The sequence below is a fragment of the Odontomachus brunneus genome, unplaced genomic scaffold (assembly GCF_010583005.1).
Source record: "Odontomachus brunneus isolate Ranch 3 - 2012 unplaced genomic scaffold, Obru_v1 Obru_scaffold_109, whole genome shotgun sequence".
Taxonomy (NCBI): Eukaryota; Metazoa; Arthropoda; class Insecta; order Hymenoptera; family Formicidae; genus Odontomachus; species Odontomachus brunneus.
This window is the reverse complement of record NW_022639559.1, coordinates 513,621-522,790: the sequence shown is the minus strand read 5'-3', so window position 1 is coordinate 522,790 and position 9,170 is coordinate 513,621. Positions and strand designations below refer to the sequence as shown.

The 9,170-nt window shown below is 34.0% G+C and overlaps 1 protein-coding gene and 1 long non-coding RNA gene across 10 annotated transcripts in view; one reads left to right on the top strand and one right to left on the bottom strand.

Moving 5' to 3' along the window:
- LOC116849243 (potassium/sodium hyperpolarization-activated cyclic nucleotide-gated channel 2) overlaps positions 1-9,170 on the bottom strand; it is a 391,135-nt gene that overhangs the window by 265,726 nt on the left and 116,239 nt on the right. The window lies entirely within an intron of this gene.
- On the top strand, positions 1,263-3,810 carry LOC116849248. The gene is made up of 4 exons (XR_004379106.1): positions 1,263-1,517; positions 2,240-2,282; positions 2,867-3,034; positions 3,155-3,810. It is a non-coding gene; the product is annotated as an uncharacterized LOC116849248 (long non-coding RNA).

The window sequence follows — 9,170 nt, the reverse complement described above, 5'->3', positions numbered from 1 at the left end:
TGTGTGTGTGTGTGTGTGTGTGTGTGTGTGTGTGTGTGTGTGTGTGTGTGTGTGTGTGTGTGTGTGTGTGTGTGTGTACAAAGTTTCATTAAAATTTTAATTTTCGGGTTCGCGAAGTTCCCTTGTAAATATCGTTAATTATTGTACGCATCATATAATATAAAATTCTTATTAATAAATTAGTGAATTTTCAGATCATGTGTTCGTTCATGATTGTCGTGACATGACTTTTTCGTGTCAATAAAAATCTACAATTCTTTTCTATTACATTCTGCCTTAAAAAGTCGAGATATAGTATTTAACAGCGTAACCAAACTATAATAATCCAAATTTCTAGGCGTATGCATTATTCGAAACAATATTTCTACATGAACATAACTCATGGAGAAACATGAGCCGCAAATTGAAACAAATGACACGTCATAATGAAAAGAATCGTTTAACCTATTTGTGAACCTCCTTTCCCTGTTTCCAATATCGCTGAATTACGTTTAAATTTCACGTGATACAAAACCGAGACCGCTCCACCGCTCATTTACAACGTAAATATTTTGTTCAGCCAAAAAATAACTGGAATGTTTCAGCACGCTGATCGAGTACTGCGTGTCCATTTCGAATGAGTTTGAGTTCTTTTGACATTTATCGTTTGCTTTTTTCCTTATTCGTTTCTATCAAGGGTATCGTCAGAACTGTTTTTCACCGATTTCGATGTGTTATAGAACATTAAAAAATATTAAACCTATATTTTTTTAACTGCGTGTCTCAACGTTTCGGAATTGAAACATTCCCCAAAAATAACGAAGTTTTTCATTTTTGATGAATATCTTTGAAACTATGAGCTATATGAAAAAATATATTACACAAGTTTTATAATCTTTGTGCTCTATATATAAGGTATGTTTACATTTTTTTTAAATACAAAATTTTTTTAATTTTTCCCCACCCCTACCCATTATCTTTACAAAATTTAAAAATGCTACAACGACGAAAATTAAAGATTATCGAATGTCAAATCCATCCATACATAATAATATAATATATTATGATTCAAATTTTGGAAAAACAAAATAATAACGAAATAATAATCGTGCTATAGGCGTCGCGCTGTAGATGCTCTGCATTATTTCTTTCCAGTTGATGAGGAAGGGCAACGGTGTAGACGGGCATACATAGACAGCAGGTCTTAAAGGATAGCAACTTTTGACTTTGAGAGACTGACAGCTGTACCATTTAGTACAGTAACATTGTTTCTCTCTGTAGTCGCCGTGCGCTCTGGATCGCGCCAGAGATGTCGCTTCGGAACGGCATCTCTGAGCGTTATCTAGAGAGAGGAGAGTGTCGTGAGCGTGGAGCGTCAGGTAGCTCAGTTTAGAGCAATCGCCCGGCAAAGCGAAAGACCCGGGTTAAAGTTCCGGCCTAACAAAACCGCGCTCTCGATATATTTCTCTCTCTGGAACGAAAAGATATGCAGATCTCGTACGGCGTCCCGCCGCCTAATACGCTCTCTTCCTTCTATAGTATGTCTTTCCTATATTTAATGACTGCCTTTTGTGCATATTTTCTCATGCTGAATACAAACAAATTAATTCTAGTGATATAATATGCAACGTTTTAGATAAATAAAGAGTATGGATCAATGTGCAAATATAACAATAGTAACATTTAGTGTCGCAATTTGTTTTATATTAAAAGTTTTCAAAATATATTTCCAAAATATTAAATATATATAAAATTTATTTCTAGTACAATACTAAAGATAACTCGATATAAGATCAAGTTAAAATAAAATAGAGTCCCAATGTAAAGTAAAACAAAACAATAGATCTTTTTATTTCTGCAGAAATAAACGTGTATGTAGTTTGTAAATATAACATATCATTCACATTGCTTAAGGAGATTGCTTGACATTGCCAAACAAAACCTAATATAAATTATGGAATAATAATTTAGAGAGTAATGTAATATGGAGTAATAATGTAATAATATATGCATAATTAATATAAAGTAACACAAATAAATCAGTACAGAATTTGTATATAAAAATAAAATATATGTATGTTATATTTATGGCATATATTGGTCGCAAAGATAGTGTTCGTGGGAGAAATGTGCCACACAAAACGATATTTTACCTCAAGAATAAGTGACTATGAAAGTTTTACTACTTTTGAATTACTTTGAAAACAAAAAACCGATGTTTGAAACTTTGTTAATCTATTCTATATATTGGGTGTCCCAGAAAGCTCCTTCAAAGCTCTTGTGGAGGCATAATATGGATTAAGGTAAATATAAAATATATTATACTATTATTATCTGGTCTTATATCATTTTGCGATATTCGTAATAATTATCGAGATATTAATTAAAGAAGATTTGTGAATGACCACGCGAGATATGGTAGATAAGCTGAGGCAACATCTATTATCTAATGTAGTCAAACTAAACAAAAAAGTTCTTTACTTTTTTTCTTAATAACTTTGTAGATTTTTTATTATTACTTAAAGAAGATTGGTGGTAATATATGATCGCTCGCGATAATATATTAATGTTATCTAATTAATAACTAAAAATCTATAGAGTTCTTCGAGAGCTTCGAATATTGTTCTAGGACACCCAGTATATTCACTTCTAAATCACGCGTATTTAAATAAATTTCGAAATCTGAGCGACGGTAATTAATAGTGTATTAATGATTATAATTTCAAGATATTTTTAGCATGAAGATTAATTCCCAAATCTAACAACATAACTGTATCAAAAAATTATCTAATAAAATGTTTCCATATTCAAATGCTGTATACATCTGACGGTTATATTTTTTTTGTTGTACCGGCCGAAATTATTAGAAAAACAATATTTGTTGCAGAATCTAGTTTTCGCAATTATGTTGAGACAATGTCCATTCTATGGATCTAATAATACGAGGGTGGATCAATTACCAGTGTTTGAAGACAAGTGGCGTTGCTGAGGAAAGTTGGGATTACCATCGTGTACCATCTTTCAAACGACGCCAAAATTTCAGACTTATTCATAAGTTAGTTTTAATTTGACAACCATTTATATTAAACGTGTTTGGCGTTTTTCGATACAATAAAAAAAGAGTAATATCGATCTGTAATTTGTTCTTTATTTTTGGATGGAAAAACGTGCGAAGAAATAAAAACGAAGTTGGATGCTATCTATGAGGATCCTTCACCATCTATGACAATCGTGAGGTATTGGTTCAACGAATTCAAACGTAACCGTACATCTGTTTTTGAGGAGCGCCCAGGCCGCGGGGCAGACGTGGTTACTGAGGAAATCATTGAAAAGGTCCACGACATAATTCTCGTTGATCGCCGAACGAAAGTGCGCGAAATAGCAGAGGCGGTAGACGTGTCGTATAGAATGGCAATCAATATTTTACATGATAAGTTAAGAATGAGAAAGCTGTCGGCCCGATAGTGCCGCGATTGCTCACGGTAGACAACAAGCGGATACGGCTGTCAATTTCAAAGCAGTTTGGACCTCTTTAAGCGAAATCCGCAGGAATTTTTGCGTCGAGTCGTCACCGTTGATGAAACCTGGATCCATTCCTATACGCCAGAGACCAAGCAACAGTCAAAACAATAGGCTTTTCCGGGCGAATCTGCTCCGAAGAAGGTAAAGACGGTCCCACCGGCCGAAAAGGTCATGACCACGATTTTTTGGGATTCGAAGGGAATAATCCTCATGGACTTTTTGGAGAAAGAAAGCACGATCACGGGGCAATACTACAGTGAATTATTGGACCAATTCGTCGAAAAATTGAAGGATACACGGTCCCATTTGGCAAAGAAAAAAGTGCTATTTTACCACGACAAAGCACCAGCTCACTCATCCGGAATCGTCGCGGCCAAATTGCATGAATTGCACTACGAATTACTGCCACACCCACCGTACTCGTCCGACCTGACTCCCTCTGACTTTTTTCCCCAACATAAAAATGTGGCACGCGGGAAAAAAATTCAGCTCAAACGAAGAGGTCACCGTCGAGACAGAAGCCTATTTTGAAGAGTTTGACAAATCATATTTTTTGAAGGGGTTAAAGAAATGGCAGGAACGTTGGGAAAAGTATATCGTCCTAAAAGGAGATTACGTTGAAGAATAAAAAAAAATTTTGTGAAAAACTTTATTCTTAACACGGATACTTATTGATCCACCCTTGTAATACAGACTATAGCCCGACATTCGAAAAAAATCAGTAAATAATTTACATAACACGCCCAACATAAATATGAGAATTTTATTTGAAATTATATTTTGTGCAAAAAAGCATGATGATAGTGGACTTTGCCTTGTGACTATATGGATTAAAAGATAAATATATGAGCGGAGGAGAAACGTTACGATTCTTTCCATACTATTATTTCAAACAAATCTTGACCAAAAAACTTAAGAGGGCAATACCGTTTCTCTGGTCAAAATATCGATTTTTCTTTTTTTACATTTTATTAAACTATTTTTAAGAATCTATTCCTACTTATTGCATTGAAAAATTCAAAAAATTGTGTAAATTACAGCCTATTATTTGAGGCGGCGCGCAGATCAAATCCGGCGCTCACCGAGCCATTTAAAATTTCGTCAGATATATGCGGTCCACGAAGGTCCTATGAACCTTAAGTAACAAAAAAACGACTCGGGTGTGTTTGCTCTATGGGCCTGGAATCGCTGATTAGGTTGAAACTTAAGTACTAGAAATATAAGCTTAAATAGTATCCGAAACTTTAAACGCGTTTTTCTCAAAATAATTTTTCTCTAACTGACGCGCACGATTTGAGACAAACTGTTGAATCGGTCGACTTCTGCTTATAGCTACATATTCAAAACACGTGCTATTTTCGTCCGAACTAGCGAAATTAAAATATATTAACTTTTCCTATTTATTTTCAATGAAAAATTGTCGATTTTTAAAGCGAATTTTCTGGCATTTTTTTCAAATACCTACAACTTGCTGAAAAACAATCCGTTTTGAATATCCCTAGTTCCAGCGATAACTAAATGTCCCTAGTTTAATAATCTTTTCGGTTTTCTTGTTTCAGATTAACGAGTCATGAGATATTATGCGTGCTATGGAGTAAAAACCGCTCATTTCAGTTTCACATATTTTTCAATAACTTTTATATTTTGCAGCGTACATACTTATAAAAATTCTGACATACAAATAAACTACGTAGTATTTAGTGTACCAAGTTTCAAAATAATCGGCCGCGTAGAGAAAAAAATTCGCAAAAATAGCCTTCTTTTTCGGCCGAGAAACGGTATTACTCCCTTAACGTAATCTAACCCAACCTAATCTATCTCATAGACTTACAGGGATAGATATGTATATTCTTATGGCTAACAATAAAAGTTAAGAACCAAAATATATTGAGTAACATGTTTTTTCTGTCACGCAGTATTCACAAAGAAACATTGCGAATGCGAATTCTTTGATTTGAGTAAACTTTTGTGGATATGTAGAGCAACTCAACATAGTACACTTTATTCGTGTCCTATCGATTTTTGAAGGTATGAATTCCGATCTCAAAATCAAAACATTGCTTCCATTCTTTTTTTCGAATATATAACTTTTAAACTACAAGAAAGAGAAAAATGTCTACGACAAAAGTTTCAAGATAAGTTAACTCTTTCAGGACAACTGTCGCACATATGTTTTGACATGTGCAACATATATAGTTGAAAAACAAAAAAATATAATAATCCTATTTGAATATTGGACATGTAGTACTGCTATTTTAGATTTATTGAAAACTTTTAATCGTATACATAGGTTAACCATATAATAGTTTAGTAACCTCTTCTCATGTATATATTTAATTTAATTAAAGTTAGGACATGATTCCGCACACTACCTTAAAAGGATTAAAGCTTACAAAAGAACATGAATAGAAATTTTAAAAATCTGATTAATCTTTCTAAGAAAAAATATTAGAGGGAAGACTATTTAAGTCTTATGATCTAATCTAATCTAGACCACATATATAACTTAATCTAAACTAATTTAATACGTTTTAACTTAAGAATTAAAATAAGTTGAGTAAAGCAACTATCGCTCAGGAAAGAAAAAGTATTTCGTTCTTTCAAAAATTGAAAATTTTGTAATTAAAAATATTTTCGAATTTTTTGCTTTTCTATATTGATTAATCTATCATATATTAAAAATAAAGTTTCTGAAAAGATTCACATGAACGAAACTTTTATCATCATTTCACCACGAACTTTCGTGATTCGCGCATGTATACACACTCTGCCAGAAATAATTTCAAGTTATCTGTTCACGCGATTCGATCGTACCGTTCTCTTTACGTAGCAGATACGCAACACTCGACAGCGTTTCTATATTTAAATAGCTTTGATCCATCACACAGCTTTCCAACGAAACGTGAGTTTACTCGGAGCTGTCGCATTTACCAACACGCAAAGTGCGCCATATCGCACCGGCGGGAATTATCGCGACTATTTCTGTGACGCATTCGGATATCGGATTATGCAAATTGTATCAAATTATGCTACTAAATTGCCGTTAACGCGTGCGCTTAGCCATAACTAGGATAGTAATAATTTACGCGCCCCTCTGAGAGTAGCTTCCACCGCGACTACCGGTTCGGGATAGTCTTTAATATTTTCGAGCTGTCTCTCCGATTATCCGGATCGCATTTCGGTGCTATCGTTACTTCAATTTCGCGACTTTCCGATAGGATCACCGTGTAGCGATAAATATATCATCTACTGTGTGTATGTGTGTGTATGAAAACAAAGCAAATACGTATTCTTTTTCGCTGCAGAAGTCGTATACAGTAAATAATTTGACAATTATAATTAAGGATAGATTTTAAAATATCTGTTGCTTTTTATATTAAAGAAAAATGTGCAAGAGAGGAATAAATTGTGTGGTTGTAAGGAATAAATAGGGAATATCAGATCTAGTTGGCCCAAAGGTTATGTTAAACATATGCTTTTTATATGTATTCATCATGACAGAAATACTGAAAACTTTATGATTAATTGGAGATTAAGGACATAAGGTTTTACTTGAACATATAAGCATTCTTCGTGCGTGTACGAATAAATACCACGGCAATCGGTAAACCAAGTTGTGCAAGCAGCTCTGTAAGCTAAACTCTGTAAGCTGTGAAGATATGTACACCAGCATCACTCGTCCCCTGTCATTAATAGATTGTTAAATCCGAGATATTTCCTTAAAGCTGTGCCTACAAAACTCGTTCTATCGTTCGTATATTCACTTGCAGATATTTTTTTCCATTAATGTCTTAATAACTGTGCAAAGTATGCAAAACAGTACAAGATTTTCCTGTTTAGTTTGATGATATATCTATTTGTACACGAATGTTAGTATAGTAATTGTCAGGATATGTATAGAAATGCAGAGCCGAAACGAAAGCAAAGTCCTTATCAATTCTTATTGCTATTACAATTAAGTTGAACCTATTTTTGACCTGGTCAAAACGTTTAAATAATAAACGATTTAAATTATTTTTAGCTTAAAGCATTTAAACTAACCGTATAATCTTGATTCTAATATCCGTGCGAACAATTTACATGTAAACATCATCATGCATCTAGCGGGTAGTTTTTGATTGAAACATGCTGCAGCAAAAAGGTTAACTTTTTGTAACTAAAAACTATCCACTATGTGTGGCACAAGAACTGCGCGTTTCGGTTTTTCTCTTTTGTTTTGCCATTTCTAAAATTTTGTAAAATTCTCAGAATAGTACACAAATAGTTGAAAATGTGAAGCATTTTATGAAGCACTTGTGAAGCACTTTATGAAAAAGTTTGTGATTTTAAGCATTCGCTTTTTCAACGACGGAGATTAGATCGTATTTGACTTTCGCTCTCTCAAAGGAAATCGTTGGCGACCACGTTAAGGTCCGATCCACACTATCGGTTTGCTCACGCTCCGTTCACGGTCCGCTCACGGTCCGATCATATTCCTTGAGTATTCACACTATCGAGACGCTCACGATCCAATCTCAAATAATCAGTATAGTTTCTTCAGTATATCTTCCTGTCGTGAAATTCGCTATAATTTTTTTCCGAAAAATAGCGATATTTTCTGACAAAGAATTAATCATAATTGCTACTGGACGATGAAGATAGAGAAAGTAAGAAGTGTAAAATAAAAAAAAAAGATAAGAAAAAGATTTATATGGGTTCATCTCAGTTTTATCAATAGAAAAACTGAAGAATATTTCGTATTATATTCCCATTTAGTAGACGATGAGAAGAAATTTGTTAAATATTTTCGAATGAGTGCAGGCATATTCGAAATAATATTGTCAAAAATTGAAAAATTGATCGGAAGCCTGTTCACACTATCAGTACAACTCCGGACAAGTTTGGTCACGCTCCAGCAAAATATTCTTTCGAAGGAACATTGCTGGAGCTCGCTCACGAGCGGAGCAAGACTGGACCGAAACTGTAATGTTACCTTGTAACTTTATAAACAATGGAAGAATATTTGATCGGACCGTGAGCGGAGCGATAGTGTGAATCGGGCCTAAAGCTATCAGACACTGTTGCACACACTTGTTACTCGTTCCAACATGTAGAACTGACTGATCAGCACTACTTGAGAATAATTGATATAGTAGTTATAGCGCAGTCGATGATCAAACATCACGTCGTACTCATTAACGGGGCATCTCATGCTCGATTATCTGGGTCTGGTAGCATCGCGTTATTTTCCTATTTAAAGCGCTGTGTGCGACAAACCAAATAGTGAAATGCAACTTATTTGCTAGAAATTTGCTAGACCATAAGTTCAAACCATAAGTTCAGAGCGTTGTCGAAGAGAGAATAGAATACAGCAGAGTGGCAAACTCATCATATGCGAGCTACTATGTATCCTAGAATCCAAGTTTTAATTTTTATTATTTCAATTTGTAGAATCAAAACATGTAATAAGTAAGTAGAAAAGAAGTAATTAGAATGTAATTATAAGAAAAAGAGATAAATAAGATAATATTAATTAGCTACAGCATCTATTATCCACTACATTTATATATATTATCCACTTTATTTTCATAAGATAAAAATATATCATTTGATTTTTAAACTTAAGTGATTATAATTTTATATAGGTAAGAGAAAGTGAGAGAGAGAGAGAGAGAGAGAGAGAGAGAGAG